This window comes from Nipponia nippon, unplaced genomic scaffold (genome assembly GCF_047370975.1).
Source record: "Nipponia nippon isolate SJK-2023a ecotype South Korea unplaced genomic scaffold, ASM4737097v1 scaffold_11, whole genome shotgun sequence".
NCBI classification, from domain to species: domain Eukaryota; kingdom Metazoa; phylum Chordata; class Aves; order Pelecaniformes; family Threskiornithidae; genus Nipponia; species Nipponia nippon.
The window spans coordinates 498,762-521,043 of record NW_028262302.1 but is presented as its reverse complement, the minus strand read 5'-3'; the positions used below and the strand labels follow the sequence as shown (position 1 = coordinate 521,043).

At 39.1% G+C, this 22,282-nt stretch overlaps 1 long non-coding RNA gene across 1 annotated transcript; it reads left to right on the top strand.

The window, feature by feature from the left end:
• Positions 1 to 227: 227 nt before the first annotated feature.
• On the top strand, positions 228 to 20,543 carry LOC148056794 (uncharacterized). Its single transcript, XR_015702163.1, has 5 exons — positions 228 to 386; positions 1,131 to 1,189; positions 6,114 to 6,176; positions 20,294 to 20,339; positions 20,468 to 20,543. It is a non-coding gene; the product is annotated as an uncharacterized LOC148056794 (long non-coding RNA).
• The last annotated feature ends 1,739 nt before the right edge of the window (positions 20,544 to 22,282 follow it).

The window sequence follows — 22,282 nt, the reverse complement described above, 5'->3', positions numbered from 1 at the left end:
GCTCCCGCCGCCCCGGCCCCGGCCCTGTCCCCGGGAATTGCTCGCTGCACCCCTCCCTCCGGCATTTCCAAAATTCAGGCACCGGGGAGCGGAAACAAGATTTAAAAAATCTAGTTTTCTTTTGTTGGATGAATAATATTTTGCCACTCTTTAGCTGAGGCAAAATACGGACCGTGCCAGCAGGTATTTGGTGTAGGTGGAGGGAGGGAGGGTGCAGCGAAGCAAACCCGCCGGTTTTGGCTCTGCGACCCGCCGACGGCCGCCCCGGGCTGTACAGAGCGCCGCCGCCGCCAGGCGCCGCGGGGCAGGAGCGCGCCCGTGCCCCCCGAGGGCACTGGGTTCCCAGCGGGAGGAGCAAGCGGTAATACCGCCAGCAGGGTCTGCAGGTGCGTACACCTTTCCTTCTGGACCCCAAGTAGCAAAACACTCCTCCAGAACTCAGCCAGGGTCACTTCTGCTTTGTGGTCCCTTTTGGGACAATTGCAAAATCTGAAACCTTTCAGTCTCACAGGTCTAGCTTCAACCATGCTAAAATCTAAGTGCCGAAACAGATATCAGAGGATGACTGTGTGAATGAGTATGGCAGTGAGTGGACTAAGTTCTCATCAGCCTCCTTGCCAGGCCTGATGACTCACCCCGGTGCAATAGCAAACTTGTGATTTGTCTTTGAATGAGTGCTTTGCAACATTGCGGTCTACGAACGCATGGAGATAAATCCTCAGTGAAAACAGTTTGGTAGTCATCAATAGGGACGAAGGTGCTGAGTTCAGTTCCTAAAGTAGCATTCCTGTATTGGGAAATTTAACCTTCAAGCATCATTTCCTCACCTCGTGCTCTTGCATTGATTCTGCCTTTTGTCTGCCTTGTCTGTTGCAGCATATAGATATTGTTCAGGGTAGAAGCTGGCTGCTAATTAATATAGCTGCACAATATTTACACAACGCCTGCCACACTTGCTGCTTTTACGTTATAAAATATTCAGTAATAATGATAAGTAAGACCAATAGGCAAAACTAAATTAAAATCATTAGTTTTATACATTTGTCTTAATGGTGGCTGTTGACTAATTGTGTTCCTTGAACGTGAAACTTGTGGAACACGAATTTAGTAATTTCACTTGACACTTTCAGCTCTGTTTTAAATGGACTGTGTCTACAAGCAAGCTGTTTACCCGTGCTCTGGGAACAGGGTGAGTGCTTATATAATGTTTCAGTATCTGAATTCAGAGGGAGAAATGTCTCATTGAGGGGTTAATATACTGGTGTAAACGAAAGTCATATCAAGGATTAATGTAGGGAAAAGCGATTGTTATTATGAAAACCCTTCCGTGCCCTCGTATTTCCAGATCTTGGATTTTTCAGATGTGACTTTCCAAAATGAGATTAAGGTAGTTGTCTGTGGAGCTGCTTGGAAAATAAAAACACCGCTTTTTATCGTGTGAGCCTTTTCAGTGGATTAAGTGAAATATGGCTGAGACATTTTGTTCTTTTCTAGTTAAGCAGGCTGTATGAGTTTTGAGAAATAATGCTTGAAAAAAGGCATTTCACTCACAAGTATTATCTTTGATGTTGTTCTAGAAGTATTTGAGTTATGAATTATCCACCCAGCTAATTCATTTCCTTTAGGGCCAAATAATTTATTATAAATAAACATTCTTGTCCTGGATGTATATGTGTATAGCTACTCCTGCATATCCACACACATAATTTTTACAGTCTAACTAGTAGAAGAGGCTAAAGAACTTATGCAAACCTGTGCGAGTGGGAGGCATCAGTTATTAGATGAAGTGGTTGAGTCCAGAGTACAAGTAATTGTGTAGAAACATCCATTGGATGTCACACTGAGACGGGCTGGTGAAAAACATTTTAAAGTTATTTATTTCCTCTCTTTAAATGATAAACATTTATTTTAAGGCTCTGCTTATAGTGGGAGACCTGTTCTATCCTGAGTCCACTGCTGATGAGGAGACTGGCTATCAGTTGTTGTTGAGCTGGGAGCAGGGTAGAGGACACAGTAGGGCTGGATTTGTTTCAGAGATTTACAAAAATTCTGATTTCTGAATGTGCTTTTTTTATGAGTGCATGTGCATGATAGAAAGTGTATGGAAGCAGGGAAAGATTTTAGAGGGAAGACCTTAATCAGAGCCATGCCACCGCAGGAAAAGTCATTTTTGTTTCCTTATTATAATAATATCTGTAATTGCTGCAACAAGATTTCCTGAATTCAGCAACCACAAATTCCAAAGACTCAAGCTGAGTCTAAATCTGTGCCCAGACTTGTGGGACAGCAAAAAAATGATTCCTTGAATTTTCCCTGAGCCACGGAAAGGAGTAACGTCGACAGGCAGTAATTTGCAGGGGTGGCAAGAAGCCTGCTCTCTGCTGCCCCAGAGATAGGGTTATCAACAATAATCAGATCCCCATCAGGCTTGTGAAGAAGCTATACCTGTCTGCTGAATTGAAGGTAGGGTGTTTATATGAAAAGGCAGCTTTTTGTTCAGATCACATACGTGTTCAGTCTCAGTCATTGCTGATCAGATTCTCATTCTCTCTTCGTTACTCTTAAGCTTCTTTTGGGTGCCCTGGGGCAATGTCAGTGAACTGGGCACCTAATCTGGGGCATGTGCACCAGCGTAGCCTTCCTGCCTTGGGCCCCAGGAGCAGGAGCTGCAGCTGGAGGGCCTTACCCTGCACCTTTTTTGATGTTGTGGTAGGATCAGAGCAAGTCCCCAGCTGCCGTCACCACAAGCAGCCTTCAGCCTTCTTTGCAACAGCAGTTAATGAACTGTCTTTCCCCCAACCCCACCCAGACTCCTCCCTTGTGTGCCACCTGGCTCATTCTTGCACCTTTGCCACAAGAAGCCAGGCTACGTCTGCAAGGGGAGAGAGTGGAGTGGGGCCAGGCCACCCACTGGTGCCCTCAACCAAAACCTGTGCGGAGGCTGCTACCCCAGAAGCAAATGGTGCAAGGCTGCACCAACTGCTGGGAAGGGTCTTCCGTCTTGAGGGCAAAGGAGCGGATGAACTGGAAGCATTTAATTTCATGCATCTGTACCACTCTTGAAGCATGCTTGTTGCATGCCAGCACTGGAAGTCTTAACCAAAACCAAAAGAAGTTTACTCATAAGCCTAGTCACCTATTGAGAAACTTAATCTGTTTTTAATATTACTTCAGTCCTCAATAGTGAAGATCAAACCTTTGTGTTACAACTGGAATTTTATTTATTTATAATCATTAGTTTTCTTAGATTTAATGTAAAAAACATTGCCTCAAAAAAGAAGCCTTTTCTGGGTTTCTGACTGCTAATTTTAAGCAGCACTTCAATATCTGACAAGGGGAGCGCTTGAAGTTAATTATTTTTTGATGTGAGCATAATCGTGTACAAAATTTGCTTTCATGCACAAAGTCTTCTATGTGAGTTTATGTTTTTGAAAAGTGAACCTGAGCAGTGAACAAAATAAACCTTTACAATCTTCAGAGTTATTATAATATGATTGTCACAGAACAAAATACCTTGTCATCTCCCACTACGTGGCTGTTCCATATAGCTGTTGCTTTGCATCATTTACTCTGTTATATTTCATGGATTATATTACTTCAAAATTGTTATTTATCCAGCCTAACAGTTGTTCCAACAAGAAAAGGTAAATATTATGGGCTAAACTCTATTTTAAATTCTTAAGAACAAAGCCCTCAGAGTTGTAAGCCTGAACTCAAACATTTGTGACCTTGGTGACCCCTGGAACAAAATAGAACTGGATTCTGGATCAAGCAAGAGTAGTAAAGTTGGACTAGAGGAAGAGTTTTTATCCTTACTAAGCTGCCACTTAAAACATCCAGATCTGGAGGAAATGTAATGAACTGAATTTGTTCCCTCAGCTGGAATAGTTTTGGCACACATATCTGAAGAGCTATTTAGCTATGAGGGAGCTAACCAATGGTTTGAGATTATGCACATCTGTCAGCTAAATCAAAGATCCAAAGGCTAAACCCAGCATTCGGAGGCAACATGTGGATCCATGAATTTTATGGAAGACAGTGTCTAGACACTGATAAGCAGTTTTCTTACATACAAATGCTTTAAAACTGTATATAATTGTTCTCATTTTAGTAATAGCTTTCAGAAAATTACTGTTAGGAAGATGGAAGAAATGTTTTGTGCCAGTGACCTCAAAATTGTAGCCCAGGGATCTAGTTGTGTTTTCAAGTCATTTATGCCACGGAAGCAATGAGTATCTCTTTTGAGATAAAAAGACACATTATATAGGAAAAAGACGCTTTTCCTTGTAAGAAAAGAAAGTCATTGATTTGCAAAAACTGTAGACATGCTATTCTTTTGTAAATACAATGCAGGTCATAATGCTTAGTTTTATTGCATTGTTACTCTTTGTGTATTTTCTGACTTCAAATGTATTAACAGGATGAATAAGACTGGAGAAGCAAGAACCAGCTACATGTGTGTGTATGTGCCATTCAGCCAGTATCTGCATCTTTTTTTTAAGTACATGCTTTTAATTTCAAAATTATGAAATACTACAGAGAAATTATAAGCCTACAAGTCATTTACAGCTATTGCAATTCTGGTTAATACATTCCCAAACAATTTTTCTGGCACAGATGGTAACATCATAACTTCAGATCTCCTTCCCATCCATTGCTGGCTGTTCTTGGGTGTGGGAAGAGGTGATGATTAGCTAAGACAAAACTAGCTGTTCACAACATCTTGCTGAGACTTTGTTGTTATTGATGATAAAAATGGCTTTGGAATAAACTGAAGATTTTAATGGGAAAGTGCCTATTTTTGTCAAGGTTTTATTTTTTTTTAAGCCAGCTGTACATGCAATTATATAATTGATGTTTCCAGTGCTATATATTTCTTTTGTTTTCATGCTTATACACATTAAGATATGACAATGTCACAAATGCAAGACAGCAGACATTACCAGGAGAGTTTGTAAACAACAACATTTTTTGAGAGTACAGAGTGTCTACATTTGCGCAGTTCTTAGATATTACTGTGTCATTCAGCCTTTCCAGACAGTTCTTTATTTTTCTATGACACTTTCAATGGATTTTGGGTGCACAGGAAGCACATTTGTATCATTCTCCACTCTACTACTAAAAGGACCTTTGTGTTTCAGTCCATTTACAATGTATTCCTTGCCTTAATCACTGAGCTTAATTTAGGAAAGAACACATAAAAATTGGATGTTTCCCATGCTCCCCAAATTAGTTGGAGTTAAGCAGAGCTTTGCTACTTCTGCTTTTTACTTTTATTTGGAATTGGATAAAGATTTTTTATGGCGGAAAAGGTACAAACGCATAGGAAGACCAAAAGGGATTGAAAATGGACTAAATCAGAAGGCCAAACGTTGGAATTGATGTCAAAGCTCACATGTTGTGATAACTTCTAATTCAGCTGATCCCTCTTGCCGAAGGTATTTGTTCTTAGTTTGTCAAATTGTATCAGCCCTTCAAGTGACTTTGCAGCATCCTTCCCTGCCACGTTGCCTAATAAAGTAATTGGTGGCTGTTAATGTCAGTGTGTGTTGTAAGGTAAACCTATCCTCTATGTTACCATTGATCTCATGTTGAAAGGAGAAAGGAGAATAATTCTGGAAGGCTTTGGATCTCGGAACATCATGAATATCAACCAATACCTTTCCAAATGCTTTTGCAGTAGTGTGAAAGTGTCCAAAAAGTCAAGTTCTTCTTTACAACTAATGGATATGGGACGATTTGAAAGTTAAAGCAACTTTGGCATGCTCATTTTCAGTTTTTGTGTAAATTCAGTAGCCTAAACATCTAGCCATTCAGCTCTGCATTTGACTATGTCCTTAGCATCTGACAGAGTTACAGGGCTGTACATTCAGCGCATCTAATTCAGGATGCTTAAGACTCGATTTTCCAAGGTTTTTATGAACTCTTTTTGCATAAAAATATCAAACTTCAAAAGGCTTGCTGTGGTCAATATTTCCATAAAGACTGAAGGGTCATAGGAGTATAACAGTGATTTTCCACATCAGCTAACCATTTAAATATTCTATAGTGTTCTCCAAAGATATTTTTCCCTTTACTTCTTTACATGCGTTTTTCTGTTTTGATTCACTTAGTGGCCTAATTTCACTGTCCTTGCCAGCCTCCTCATCTGACACCTCCTTGAGTTCTTCTATCCGGTAAGTTTCTGTGCAATTCCTTTCCCAGTCTGTTTTGACAGTGGGAACATGACCAGCTGCCATTTACTCTTAGACGGTAGTTGCTTCTTTAATTGTCGGATGTTCTGTGTGCTCATGTGAGAGCCATTGCATGTGGGATTTGGTGGGGCAATGAGTGAGTGACGTGGAATCCCTAACTGTCCTGGAGGCAAAGACCCTGTTATCTGAGTAGCAGTTTCTGCCTCCAAATCCATGGGACAGGATTTCTCTGTTTGCAGCCCTGGGAATTCCAATGACTCTTTTTAAGCTTTAGAGCTGGACTAATCCAGATGCAGACATATCAGCCTCTCAAATTTTCACTAATAGGCAATCCAGTTTTGCTGGTTCTGTGCTAGATTTGTCAGCTGTCTGGCTTTGATTTAGGCAGTTCAAGTTTCAGGGCATTTTCATGCATGTGGCTTAAAGTGCAGCAGGGCTCTTTTATAAGCAAGAGACTCAAGCTCTGTATATCAAAGCAGCTCTTGGGCTTTTTTTGGACCACAGCGATGAGATCCATAAGATACCTTTCACTGCAGACATGAAAGAAACGTGGCTGCTCCTGCAGCATGCTGAGGGTGGGAGTATTGCTGTGCATGTGTGGGTCCTGACGCTCTGCAAGAAAGAATGCTACAGACAAACTATATAGTTATATTCTGAAAAAATTGTGATATCAATGTGATGGAATCATTAATATTTAGAATGCTTTGTTCTGAAAACTAAACTTAGGGCTCCTTTAAGGTGTAGGACTCCTAAACTGCAGAATGTTTGCCTGCTAACAAATTCCCTGTACCTTCTTCATTCTGTTGTTTATTAGATGCACTTATTTGCAATAGCTTGCAAACACACTTCAACTATAATTTGGAAGTGTAACAAAATTTACTTATGTGGCTAATACCTGTACTAAACTGGTAATATTTTTAAAAACAGTTGACTTTTTTTTGCCTCAAATTACTATTTGTTGAAATAGAACTTAATGTCCAGTTTTGATGAATTTCCCAACATAAGGAATTGTTAGAAAAAAGTTTTTAGTCAAAATGCCTGCCATTTTTTAATTGAGGAAATTTAGGGTTTTTAATTTAAAACACTTTTTTTTTGGTGAATTTAGAATAAATAAAAGTTTAAAAGAAAAAATATATCTAACTAAAATGCAACAATTTTACCTAGAGAATACTTTTTATGTACTTAATCCACTCATGCAAACACTGAGATTTTTATTGTCATTCTATTCATGATGGTCACATTTTTTTAGAATCCCTCAAATGTTCACAGAGCTTCTATCTCTGCTACTTATCTCTACAAACACCATTTCACTGTAATGTACACAGACTGATATGTCAGCCCTTCTGCTCATAACAGACATGGTTCACTGACATATATATTTGAAACGGTGGTCCTGTTATGCTCCCCCCTGCCACAGTAGCATGGTAGTGTGAAAGTTCTGCTGAAAAATATTTCACATAGGCAGGTTATGGGAGTAAGAGTTATTCAAATAATATGCAGCTTCAGCTCTATGTCACTTCAGTGCAACTGCTAGTTGAGTGTTAGTTAACAAGTTTGCTCTGGTAACTTGTGAGAAATGCATCTGTACTGATGGACAAACTGGACCGTGAGAAAATCTGGAACACCTTGGAGCTGGCAGAAGTAGCAGTACTCAGTCACTACAAACACCAACCAGTTTCGAACTGATTATCTTGAACAAAGAAACTTCTGAGCTCATTGCTAACCTCATGGGCCGTCTTGCCTGCTTTCTGAAGGTTTCAGACCAAAGAACAGTTCAGCCTAAGAGCAGTGTCCTTTCATTACCTCTGTTTGATTTATTGGTTGCTTTTGAAACTGTCAACCAAAGCAATGGCCTTGAGCACCTTGCAGGACTCTTGGGCTTGCTCAGGACTTGAGGCCTCTATGTTTACTTTTTGTGAGTGGCACTGGCTGTTCTTAACAGTCCTCTGACCTTGTTTAGAATGAGTTTTCCCTGAGTCCTCTGGAAAGTTTCTAGATTTTCAGATCTGGTTGTTGCTACATTTTCAGTGAACCAATACTGATAAACAAAGCATATACAACTTTCCCCCTTTCTGTTTGCTTGAGACTCTTTGTCTTGCATCCAAATGCTTGTCCTCTTCGTTTCAGCATTTTCCTAAACAGATTTTATGTTAATTTGCTCTCCTATTTTTTCTTATGAAGAGCTTTTGAGGAAAACCTCAGTGTTTTTAGTTTACGTGATTAAAATTCTCAAGCTGCTTTTCAGTCAGCTGTTAGTTCTGCAACAAGCTTTAATAAGAAAATAAAAGATGTTTTCTAGCATCTCAGAATGTCACACAGGAAAAGTAGATATGAACCTGTGATCGGCATCAGGCCCGAGCTTCCAGTGAGTGGTGTAGGAGCTGCTGCTGTTACACATATTGTGCTGCTGCAGAAGTGGGAGGAGATGAAACTTCTGCCATTTCTATGGCATCACTCAGCAAGGTGTAAATGAAGTATGAAATAAAAACTCTCAGCCCACTCAGTGCACAGACAGAAAAAAAGATAGTGCTGTATGCTTGCTGCTGTGATATGCTATTTGCTGTAATATTAACCTTACACAGTGCCAGAATGCTCCGTAAGTTTTACAATCTCAGGTCAAAAGAGAAATGATTTCTTGTTAGGTCTCCTCCTTTTTCTCTCTTTCTACCAACATGCTACTGCATGTCAAAGCTGGTGATGCAGAGCAGGAGTGAGGTGAAAAGACTGACAAGAAGATCCTGTTCTGAGAGAAAGAGATTGTGTAAGTGAGTGAGTTAGTAGGCACAGTTGCGATGAACTTCAGGGTAAAAATGATAAAACACTGAACACTGGATGCAGCTTCAGATTCAGAAACATTTGTTGTCTTCATTTTATTGAGTTGGAGCTCATCTGGGTGATTTGGAGGGAAGGAGCCATAGGTGGTAATGTTTGTGCTGTGTTTAAATTTGTTAGTACCAGGGAGTCTGTTTGTGTTGCTAGGTAGCTTATTTGGTGTGGTAGCAGTTTTTGGATGGAAATGTTTTCCAGCCCCAGATTTGCCCCTAGGTCTTGCCCTCATAGCTTAACAAGTTGCTACCTGGATCCTTGTGGGATCCCACTCATTATTTTTAAGCCATAAACAAGTCTTCTGGCAGCCTCCTTTTTATTTGGCTGGAAGTGTTTAGTTGTTGAAGCCTCTGAGCTAGATCCTAAGCTGGTGTAAATAATGTAACTTCACTGATGTCAATAAAATCAGGCCAGTTTATACCAGCTGAAACTCTGTCCCTTCAGACACAAGTCAGCTCCTAATCTCCATGCCATTCACACAGAGGCATATATTTCCCTCTGTTTTTCTAATCCTTTTGTGTCCTTTGTAGAACTACGTGATTTGTGCTGCAAACAGTGCTGAGAAATAGGATGAAGTGAGATGGATGCTGGTTTAAAATGCCGGACACCTGGTCCCCTGCCTTGTTCTGCCCAAGACCTCTGTATGGCAGTGTAATTATTTCTCCCTTTGTGCCTACACTGTTCCCCTTCTATTTTCCAGTTTTACAGAAGTGTGGGGATAAAGCCAGTAAATATTGAGACACTGCAGTAAAAGGAGCTGCAGTATAGATTTGTAGGTAGCATCTCAAAAAAGCCTGACAATGGTCAGCGAGGGGCATCCAGTAACGCCACTATGAACTAGCGTGAACTGAAAAAGCCTGCTAACTGGGCAGCAGCAACCTGTAAACTGCTCGACTGCTGGACTGCTGTATAAAGGAAGGGTCATGTGTGGTTGGACTTCTGTGCACAGTGGGGTCCCCTCTGGTTACTCTGACTGCAGAGGAGGCATGGATTCATACTGTGATCATTCTGCAAGTCTGTGCAGGAGGAAGGGAATGTGCAGCACACGTATTCAGGGTGATTCAGCCTATAGATCTGAGAGCTGTGGAAAGGCAGGATAAATTCTAGCAGGAGGGGTTTATATAAATGCCATTCTGATTAAAGCAGGGAGCATAAATGTAAGAAATTAAAACCTGCTCCATCCTGCAACACTTGCCAGTGATAACATGTCCATAGGGAAGGCTTTGTGGTAAGAAATCAAAACACCAAGATTCAAAGAAAACCAGATGCCTTTGTAAAGGCATGAAGGAAATTGGGTCATTAAAACACACTCTAGGCTTTTTAGGGCCATGGGGAAGACCAGAATAGTGTTCATGTAATATTTGTATTAAGTCTTAAGAAGGCCAATAACCCCTTTGGTGCACAGAAGTGGATGTCGTCCACCTTGAAAAAAGCTGCAACGCAATCAGGTGAACACAAATTTGGAGGGCCATTTGAAAATAGGGCAGCAGAGGTCTTGGACTGGTTGGTAGAGATATACATGTTCCATAAAGCAATTTACTACTTAATTTGTTGGACAACTGTTGCAGAGAAAATTTTCTCTATTTCTGCCCTTTAGTAAATTAAAAATAAAAAAAAGCTTCCTTATTGTTACAAATTGAGAGGTAGTGGAAACAAGACTTGCACTGCTGCAAATGCAAGTCAGAGAGAGAAGCAGTGCATTAGATGGATTAATAAAATCTCAGCCTAATCAGATAATAGGTTCCACAATATAAATTGCTTTCCTCTAGAATAAAAATGTCTGTGAAAGCACGTTTTAAATATACCTCATATGGGATCAACACAGGGCAGGGCTTAGATTTATTGTGTCTGTATCTGTTTGGTCATAAACATATTGCACTTTAATATGTAAGTTCTGGTCAGATGCACATTTTGAAAATCACGCTACATCGCTCTTCTAAGCAAGTTCTAAAACTATAAATCATTAGCATAAAGTGGGTCCTTGATGATCTTACTCTTTATTTATAGATTGCAAATGTATGCTTACAAAACCAAGAGATATACATTCACTCACTTAATTTATAGCTGACTGCATTATTTCAGAATTGTCTTTGAAATGATTACAGACACATTTAATTCAAAGTGTTCATTTTAGTTTTTAATGAAAAACAGCATTCTGATCTTATCCTAGGGAAAAGAATGGATAATGAACAGAAGCTGTTGGAAACCTTTTTAAAAACTGAATTTTGTAATATTTATTGTTGTTTTTATTACATTTATTTATGTATTTTTTGTTTTCTAAAAGAAATAAAACAGGTGGTAAAAAACAAACTAAACCACAGAAGATTCTGGATCATTTAAGTAAGTGAACTACCAGGTAGCAAATGCAATTTAATGTAGAAAAATGTTAAACAATTCATCTGGGAGGAAGGAATCAGTCTAAGGAATATGTACTAAATATGCAGTCATCCAGCATACTGATTAGGAAAGAGATGGAATAGTTATAGAGAAATGACTGCAAACATGAATTCCAGTGCACTGTAGCATTAAGAATTTTGAACAATACATTAAGGAAGAGAAGGCAGCATAGACATCATAGAAGCTGGATTGAAATTTCATTTAAAACAAGATTACAGTTTCTTGGATTTTTTCCTCAGTGATTGAAAAGCAAAATAATTACGCAAAACATTTTTCATATCAGTGAAATATTTCCTTTAACTTTTGCAAGGAAATGCCTGCTTCTGGAGCGTCTGCCCTCTCAAAAGGTACTGCTCTAGTTAGAAAACAAATACCAAACCAGAAATTCCAAGCTATACAGATGCACATGTCTGCACCCCCCCCCCCCCCATAGGTATTGATGCTATCTTAGGCTTATGCTCTTATGAAACTGAAAAGTAATGCAGAGAGTACTGCATTTAGTGATTAACTGCCTTACATCTAAATTAACTACCAGAATGGTCAAGAACTCATTTCTATTTTTTCTCAGCCTGCTTCTCTGCCCAGCAGCTGCTTCACTGAGATCACAGGTAACCAGGAAGGCAGGCTAGATGGCAGGGGGTGCTGAGTTAAGCTCTCGGGCACCTTGGAGTAATGGGCTACTCCTGAGTATTAGGTGTTTCAAGACTCATGTATTTACTGGTAATGCTGCAGAATACAGTCAAGTGCTACTGTGTGGGTAGAGCCATTCACGTGCCCTGCTCCCTTAGACTCTTAGCACGCAAAATATTTTTTCCTTGTTTCCAGTGTAGCCGTCTATACCTGCACTACTCCTATATTCCTGTTTAAAACCCTTGTATGCTGTCTCAAGCCTTTTTTTCTATTGGACTAGAAAACTGACAGAAAAGTGTGATGCATCAGCACAGGGCAGTGTGTGTGTTTGCTTGTGTTTTTGCAGCCTATGTGCAGCTCTGCAGGGAATGAAGCAGAGCCACACTACTGCTGCGCACTTCTCTCCCAGGACTCTGAAAAATATACAGTGGCCAATGGCTGTGTCACAATTTAAGTGCTGCTGTACTGTGTGTCTGCCCCGTGAGAGGCCAGTGGCCCTGAGCAGAGCTGGTGAGATGGAGTATGTGTGTCAGCTGCTTCTGTTCGCAGTGCAGTATTTTAGCACTATCCTAATTTACATGGGCAATTTAACCTACTCTACAGTGAATGGGCATCCATGCCTTTCTGTCAGCATTGCAAGAAAGACACGATGCCCAAAAGAAGGGTGAGCTGAGCAGTTGTGAGCACGAATGTCTTATGCAGAAGCATGATGTCATGGGTCTTTTTATGCATCGCTGCCCAAGAATGGGAAGTTACCTGGCAGCCGCAGTGGCAGGGCTGAGTGTATTCTGCAGCATGCATGACACCCTGTGCCAAAAGCCACACTGCTGTAGTGAGGATACCAAAGCGATGCAGAAACTTGCAAGACTTCCATGCGCCGCCACGCAGACACAGCACGTCCTCAGGCTGTCTGCACAGTCCTGTTTCCTGGCTTTTCTGACAAAACAGCACTCTCTTGCCATTCAGAAGAGTCACATTTTGGCAGATATGTATGATGCGGGCCATACATGTATCAGAATCTCTATACTATTATACCACTGTCATTCAGCCTTATCTTTGAAATGGCAGAACTTTACATCATACGGATGCTACTTGCCATCTATCACATCAACTCCCTGCACAGCTAGATTGGAACAGGTGACCACATAGTCTGGCCTTATTTTCAAATAAATGCTTATTTATGCAAATCTATGCTTTGAATATGCTTATGAAGAACGGGGAGAAGAAAAATATCATCTGCTTTAAAGAAAAGTCACTGCAGAGATCCTCACTCAAATACCCTTTGCCTGACTTCATGTGGAGGCCAGAGACCAGTAGATGGCAATCTCCTCCTATCGCAGGAAGAGCAGGGTTTTAACGCAGGGGCCCTTGTGTGCCTCTTCCCTTTGCTTATTACAGTTTACTTGAAGGGCAAAAAGACCTGGAAATCGTAGGCAGTCTTTGTTAGGCTCAGAATGTCAGAATATGGCAAAGCAAAACTGAAGTTCTACTTTATGCAAATCCTAGCTGCTGGTATCTGTGAAAAGAAAAGCAAGCTAGCTTAATGGGATGAATTTGTATTAATCTTTTTCATTTTTAAATACAGGACGCTGGGTTATTTTACAGCATCGTTGTGCTTTTCCTCCTCTGTGCTGCTAATCTTTTAATGCATTCTTTAGAAAAAAGAAAATGGCTGTTTTCCCCATACCCCACATTTCCCTTTTCCCCCCGGTGTTTAAAATGGGAAGAAATAACGTGATCTTCAGCTGACTTAAAAAGGAGTCAAGGCACAAAGAAAAGCATTTTCCTGCTATAGTGACAAATCTGCCATGCTAGAGTAATGTGTCCAAGCAGCAGCATGAGAGTCTAGTTTAGCATTTGAATTGGAAAATGGATGGTATTAAGGCTATTGCTGTGTAATTTTTATACATTTTTTTTTATTGCCGAAGAGAAGATTAATGCTGCTAATTTCAGTTATGTGAAAACTCTGAGCTGATAAAGGACCTGGATTTTTTTTTTTAAAGCAAATATTAATAGCAGAGAAAGGAATGTTCCTATCCTGTGTTGGAAATAATTGTGTCCGTAATCTCACCATATTGCTTTAAATGAGTCTGCATCATTTCATGCAGTATCATACTGCAGGCATTTGATCACCCATAACATAATGATGGGATGATGAAAAAGAAGGCTAAATTAATATCCTGGATATACTGACACTAGTCAGTATAAGAAGGTTTCTCAGGAATGTAGCATTTTCTGTACTATCCTTAAATGTAATTCCTGATACGCTGTCCATCTGGTACCCTCTAACAGTAGATTGCAGTCCTGATGTACCTTTTATGTTACATACTGGTATTTAGCTGAGTAGCATAGGCATACCTTTATGAATAGCATTCATTAGGGAGAGAAATTAAATGTAACCTGGATCAGTGCCTTGTCCTATAGAATAAAAGATGGAGGGAGAACTATTATGCTAGCTATGCAAAACCTGAATGTTTGGAAGATAACTAGTGCTCCCAATGTGGAGCGGGAGACCTGGAGGTTCATATGGACATGCGTGTCAAGGTAGCCGAGGTAGGGGGAGATGGCTTAAAGTGAGTATTAGGGGCAACACTGACTCTTGCACTTTGTTTTACTCTATTGAAAGGATTTTCATCTGATGATGTAGTTATGGCATGATCTGTAAAAGGTAGCACAGAAAGCCTTTATGAGAAACCTTGACTATAACCAGACACTACACCATGTATAGCCTACTCCAGCTTACAGGTACTCCTCCATTTACAGGCAGTCAACTTTTCTTTATATAAGAAAATTAAAGCAGGAGGAATACAAGCAATGCTCATAGCAACACTGTGTTTTGAGCAAATGGTAAGTGACAGACATGCCATAACAGAAGAAAAAAACTGTCTTATATTAGGAGGGCTGCAAAGAAAAGAAGTAAGCTTGTTTGGTGGTTAGAAGGAACCGATTTATGAGGAAAAATTATAAAAACTTAAATTTTCTAAGTGATAACTGATATAAGTGGTTGAGTATATGCAAATATATTTCTGAAAATGTAGGCTCATAAGCACAACGGAAATTGTTGGAATTATTTTTCGTGATAGAAAGGAATATCTTTTGCAATTACATTAAATAAGGAAAAGAGATGAAAATCTCCTTTTCTGCAAGAACCTTTATGTTGTAAAACAACTTCCAAAGGAAATAATAGACTTCCACTGCTTGAAATAGCCAAACATTCATTAAATATTATAAAATGGGAATGTATAAACATTTTCCATCTCCAGCTTGTGTGGTTAAAGGACAAAAAAGTGCAAGTGCTACATGCAATTTCTTCTCATTCAGAGTGGGCTGAATGTGTGTTTACACTGTGGTGGCAGAAAGAGAGAAGTATTTTCAGTGCCTACAGTCGAAGCCTGTTAAGGTGCCTGCATTTGGCACTTCAGTTCCACGTGTCCTCCGTGGCGGACGGGGTACATCCAGTGGATGATTAAAGGTACCCAAATAAGGCTAGGCTTAATTTAAGTGTTCTGAATCACTCTTTAGAAGCACCTGTTTTTTTTTCCAGGTTCCATATGGGGAACCTGCACTTCTTTGAGGCCTAAGTTAGAGGCTTAAAGTTATAGGTAGCACCTCACTATGTATCTGAACGTATGTGTGTGCTTTTGAAGCATTTGACCTCTTCTCCAGAGACAGTCACATACTTTTATTTTATTCTAAATCAGTAAACAAAGCTACAATTCCAAATCCTCTTTTTTCCTCAGTCGTCGGGGTGATTTTACACCATGTTATGTTCATGCAAATGACTACAGAAGGTGCAAAGATAAAAAAAAGAAAGTTGGCTTATTTTCTTCTACAATTGTGATTTTTTTTAAAGCAGTGGTTTGTGTTCTTTTTCTCTCCTCTGGTAAGCAGGGACTGAAAAATCCAGGGCTCCCATACTGGTTTCAGGGCTGACATTGGACTTAACTACTGCAAGGGTTTTCATCAACTTTCCTTGTTCCAAAATTTTTGAAATGCTATCTATCTAAAATAAAGCTTCGCTTTTCTGACAAAGAACTAGGGATGGCACCGCATGGCTTTCTTGTATGCTAATCACTTTTGGATTTCAGCACACAGCGATAAAAATTTGCTCAGCAGGATAAAACTAGTCCATGGATTGTTTCATTCCATCAGCCCTGTTACGCATACTGTGACATAAATGTTACCAGAGTACTTTTGGGGGGATTTTTCTTTGCCAGAACGTTAGGCCCAGAATAAAGTATTTCCACCTATATTATCGTTGACATTTGCAAAAGAATTCTCAGAACTGCAGTTCCTTTTGGTTCTATATCAAAAACACGTTTTATGGGACTGCAATCCAATTAAGGATATTCTGGTGCAGCAAAATAAGCTAAGCTGGTTAGGTGGCATTGTTTTACTGCAGAATATTTTAAAGCTTAAATATCTGCTGAAAAGAGAATGAAAGGATCTTTATAAAGTATAGCAAGTAAAATAGCTACTGTGCAAATTCAGTAGTGTTGGAATGGTGTGCCTGAATTTTAATACTCATCTGTACTTTGTGTTTATGCAGTAGGAAATTATTTTGATTTTTTTGTTTTGTTTTCTTGTTTTTACTTGAATTCATTTCCAGACCCTTAGCAGCAGAGATTTAGTATAACCCATGGAACTGCTCCCAGTGAGAACTGAACTCTCAGAAGCCAGCACGTCATGCTCAAAATCTTGTTTCATGGGCAAAGAGGAAGTGCATCTGAGGTATGCATATGCATACATATATAAAAAGAAAAAAAATTATTGTTAGATAACTGAAATTTAGGAATCTAATCATTATTAATCCAGATCTAGTTATTGCAGCAAAAGCAGGAATAATAAGACAGTTAAAATTGTTATATGTGCACTCCATTTCTACCCCGGTTCCTGATGTTATACTCACCTTTCCTCCGCTCCTCTGGTCCTAATGTCAGTGGGTTTATTCTGATGAGGGAGAGTGGGGAGTGTTACAATGAGTTGTCAGCACGAGTCCTTCACTGAGAGGGATAGGATGCTCATGTTGGTGATTTCTTCTTCCTCGCTGGAGGATCCACTTGGATCTTTTCATATGTTAGCTAACACGCTTGTACATGTTGATCTTTCTTTGTACATACTTCAGATAGTATTTCTTTATACTCTTTGTTACCACTAAGCTCAGTTTTGGCCATCTCCAGGTCTGAATTTCTTTAATGGACTGCTGAAAAATTGTTTATAGCCGTGGGACCTCCAGAGTCAATCTGTGCCCCATTTTTTATCGTCCCATGCCTGTACTCCGCCACACCACATCCTCTGTCTTCACCTCTTCGGACCTCTATTTACATGCTGGGCTTGTATTTTGTGTGCTACATTGTTATGCTAGGTTTGTAAAACTATGGTGATATCATACAAAGATAAATAAAAGTGAAACAAATTAGCCATAGACACCGAGACAATTAAAAATATTTCTGTTTCAGCTAAACCAAGTAAAACAAAGCTGCAGGCAGGTCAGGAAAGCTCAGACAGCGCAGGCCTGGCAAAATTCAGTCCTGAGGTCGTGCAAATTCATTACAAAGCTTATGACTTGCTACTAAAAATGATAATAGTGTATTACAGAGCTACATGGTTGTAGGAGAGCAGGTGGCACTGAGCAGATTCCGTGCACTGATATTCCCTAATGTTGAGCCTGTAATTTTTTGTGTTTGATTAGTTTAAGCCAACTTTCTGACAGAAGACTGCACAGCTGATGACCTGATACACTCAGAAGTTAAATAATACAGGAAATAGTGTTGTGGCAGAATGACAATGATAAAAGACGTCTCCACACAGTGCGTTCACACTCCACAGGACAACTGGGTGGTGTTTTACTGTTCAGTGATGGGGAAGAGACCTCCACAGCAGGTGTGGTAAAAAGTCGTCTACAGCCACTCAATCACAAGGGAAAATATTAAGATCAAAGCTAGAATCTTCCACTTGAGGAAATAAAGATCAGCTGCAGCAACCAGTAATTCTCTGCAGTTTAAGTTACACTGGATATTCACAGATATCAGGACAAAGGAGATGCTTATTGTTTTGATTTGGCAGCATTTTGATTTTTAATCTGTGTCTCGTAAATTCTGATCCTCATGATCAGCTTACTTGCTCTCAGCTCAGGACCTGTGGGGAAGGATAACAGAGTCATATGTTACCTTTACACTTTGGGAAAAGAAAGCTGCAGTGGAAAGCAAGAAATGGAGAGAAAGGGCTCTATAAGCTAAGATCTTGTTTTTGCTGGAGCAGAGAGACCTTTATTCTGATTCTTGCTCCTAGCACAGCTGTTTTATGTTACATGGGAAATGTGCCTTGAGACCTTAGTTCTTATTCTTGCACCACTGATCAGTATGCTAAATATTACATTGCAGAAACATGCATTCTGTCTGTCTTCCTCTTACCATCACCATGATACATGCATTTTTATCTGTTTTTTGGTACAGCTTCAGCCAAGAGGGGTAGGGGATTGTCAGTGTTTTCGCAAAGGTGAACTCTATAACCTAGAGACTGAGCCTTCCCATGGAAAGTGAGAAATGTGGTTGTAAGACTTTTTCCCCAGGGCTCAAGGGAGCAATGCAGCCATTTTCCCTTTCTAAACAAGCTCTCTACAACATTATTATTTTGTAAAAGTTGATATAATTCCCAGCTGTGTTTTAAACAGAATCCCGAATAAACTGATTACTACATTTTGTCTAGAGTTAGTATTTGTTAGGAAAGCTCTTGGAACATGTATGAGATGAGATCTTTTAGAGAACTTAGATGAAAGAAACCTAGTTACTGATCTTTAAGTGGACTTAGGTGTGCTGGTCAAATTATAGCAATTTTGGTCCCAGCTAGAAGTGTAGTTCTTGGCATCTAAAGAAATTTAAACTCAAAATAACACGATGTTTTGCAGTATTTGAGCAGTTTTTTAAAGATGGAAATCTCAAAGAAGACTGAGTTTACTTAATAAAATATTATATCCTACTATACAAAACAACTAGTAACCTTAAAGAACATTTTCTGTGTCACATGTTGATAACAGAGACAGACTTTTACAAGCAGCCAGGCAAAAGCAAAATATCAAACTAGATGCCTCCTAGAAATTTGTATTCCCTGGTATGGGTAGAGTTACATGAAGAAAGGGAAAAGAATTAGAGTAAAACAATCTGTTCCAGCAGAGAAAGTACAGGCTGCAATGTGTCCCACTGCATTGCAGGTTACCCAAAGGGAAGCACATACAATTTCCTTGGGCAAAAATTCATCCACTAAGCTCTTTTTTTGAGGGGAAAGGGTAGTGGCAGTTGGTGAGGGCAGTACAGGACAGGGCAAATGCAGACTGAACATCGAGCTAAGAAGAAACTGCGAGGGGTAGAGAATGTTTTTTAGGAAACTTGAAAACAAGCCTTTAAAAAGTATCTTGGTAAACATAAGATTACCCTGCTGAAAATGAGAAGATATGGACCTATCTCTAATTATTTCCTCTGCTTCATATATGAAGTATTCAACCAAAGCTGAAGAGATGACTGCCTTGTACTTCAGATGAGATGGTAAGAGCAAGAAAACAAAATGACAAAGGTGTGCAACACTTGAAAACTGACCAGGTGTATTTTATACTACACCCGTACTTCTCAGGATGAAGGAAGCATATTTGTGAGTTGCAACATTGCACAATTGCATTGAGTGTTGGAGTTGTTTTCCATCCCTCTCTTTCAGCAAACTGCTAAGTGTTAAGATCAGTTAGACTGCGTTTCTGTGGGTATTGTGAGGCGTGATACGTACATGAGAGCAACATTTTGTTTCTTTGCTTAGCTGTTACTGTTACATCCATGAGCTGAAAATAATACTTCAAGGACAGCTATTATTTACATAATCCCACTATATTGCTGTTTCCTCAAATCAGGTGTTATATGTGCATGCGTGCACCCATCCATTTGATTTTCTCTTTTTTTTTTTTACCTGAAAACTATCCAGAGAGGCTTAGTTCTTTATACAGTGAAAAAAAACAAATTCTGAGTGGTGGATTTACGAGGGTGTTTATAGACATTAAGATGCAGATTTTCAATAGTATCCAGTTTTGTAAATCTCAGCCAGCACATATTTGCATTTTTGGCAGATAAATACTTCTGTAAATCTGGCCCCTGATTTATATCTGAAACATGTATTGTCACTTTCTACATGTACAATATTTCTGAATTTTCTCCTTCTTATATTTTGGACTCTCACATCACTTTTCCTTTGGGTTACATGTACAGAGGCAAAGAAGTAAGAATCGTTGAAGTGTCTTTGGAAGAATAGCAGGTCAGTGAATCACAGATATTAGAAGCAGAGAAAAAAGCCCTTTGGGTCACCTAGTCTGACCTTTGCATTCTGCAGTATTACTCATACAATATACTTGCTAACCTCTTAATCTAACCTTCTTTTGACAGTTTGTAATTCTAAGTTGCTGAAGACTGGACACGCAACTACCTTCAACTTGAATTTTAGTAGGAAGAAATAGGTATGGAAAAGAGTGCAAAAGTTTGCAACTTCAGCTTAGCAGTTCTCACTGTGCTGTTTTAGACATTTGTTTTTGATTAGCAATACAAAAGTTATAATGCAGCTTTAAAACATGAGTGTGCTACTTTGCATGCAGTATTTTTTGTTGGTAGAGAAATCATGGAGTCTCTGGACTGATTAAGAGTCCTGAAAAATCATGTAGTATACATAGATATGACAAGGTGCCTGTGACATAACAAATCTCTCTGGTGTAAAAGGGAGTTGCTGCAATTTTTTCTAGTTCTTAGGACATCATCAGATTCTATGTTACTCCCAGCGTTGAATGACAGTAGCACTTATTTTTGGATATTTCTATTTTCTTTATGAAGAAAGGGGAAGGATGGAGGTAAGGAGGGAGGCTAGGGATCATTAAAACCATGGATATCCAGACTTTTACTGTTAAGATTTTTTTTTTAATATCTCAGTTAAACTGTTTTTGTCCTTAAGTATAATTGTCTCTTTGAATTACCATCCTTGGGTAGTGTGATTTACAGGCTTAAGGCCAGACAGGCATTATGATAATCTTTTATCTGACCTCATGAGTAAAACAGACCATAGAATTTCATCCAGTGCTTCCTTCAGTAGGGAGAATTACTCTTTCTAGCTGTATAGATGAATTCCTTTCCTTCATTCATTTTGAAAGCCTTGAAAATATTTATAGATTGTGATCTTACCCTTCCCTGCTTGAAGGCCTTTGCTTTTCAACACTGTATAAAATTATGCTGTCTTGTTGGGTCTTTCATATTGTTTTATTTTTCTGTCTTTATATTATCTGTAAGAGGTCTTCAGGAAGTGCTAGATTCATCAAACTAATGAGACTGGTTTTTTTCTTACTTCAGGAAATGTATTTATTTTCCTCTGGTTAAAATGTAAAAATAGATAAATAATAATGCTGATTTTTGTAATTTAAGAAAAGACAAATTACCGAATTCAAAATGGGTGAAGAGCTGATAAGATTCCTCAGAAGTAATGTGTCAGTAACGTGAAATTTTAAATAATAATAGCTTATTCATATCCAGGAAATCTCAAAGGGGCAATCAAAGGCCATGTACAATAATTACATGACCTCCTCTTTGGAAGAAAAACAATAATGCAGCAGCAGTCAAGAAAAAACAGAAGATTACAGTTTTAATGTCTCTCATCTAATCAAGACCTTACATAAGTCCCAATTTTAATTCAACATACAGGATAGCATATTAGGAATTATTTTCATGTTGAGTCATGTGGATTTACTTTCCAAATACATCTTCTAAATTTATAATAAATATTATTCTTTATTTATATTGTTAACTGTATAGTTGCTGTCCTATAAAACTCAGTTTTCTTTATTCTGCATTCTCTCCACTCACTCAGTTCATCAAGTCTTCAAGTGAGAGCAGAAACTCTCTGGGACATGAACCAAGTCTTTATAGCCATAGATAGGCTATAAAGTGTCTAGCACACTCTGTATATAGATTTAAATGAAGTTTCTTGAAATGAGAATGTTATGGCTTGTATAGCTGTTGCCAAACCCTATTCATTTCCAGAGAGTTAAAGTTCTTTAAAAGGCAGATACATAGACACAGACAAAAGACCATGTCTCTAAGGCTTGCTCCTAATGACTGGTCTTAACTCATAAATTCAGGCAACAGAATCTTTGTCAGTTTAGGTGTTTGAATTATCTTTATAATTGTAATAATATTTATAATAAATTATAATAGCTATAA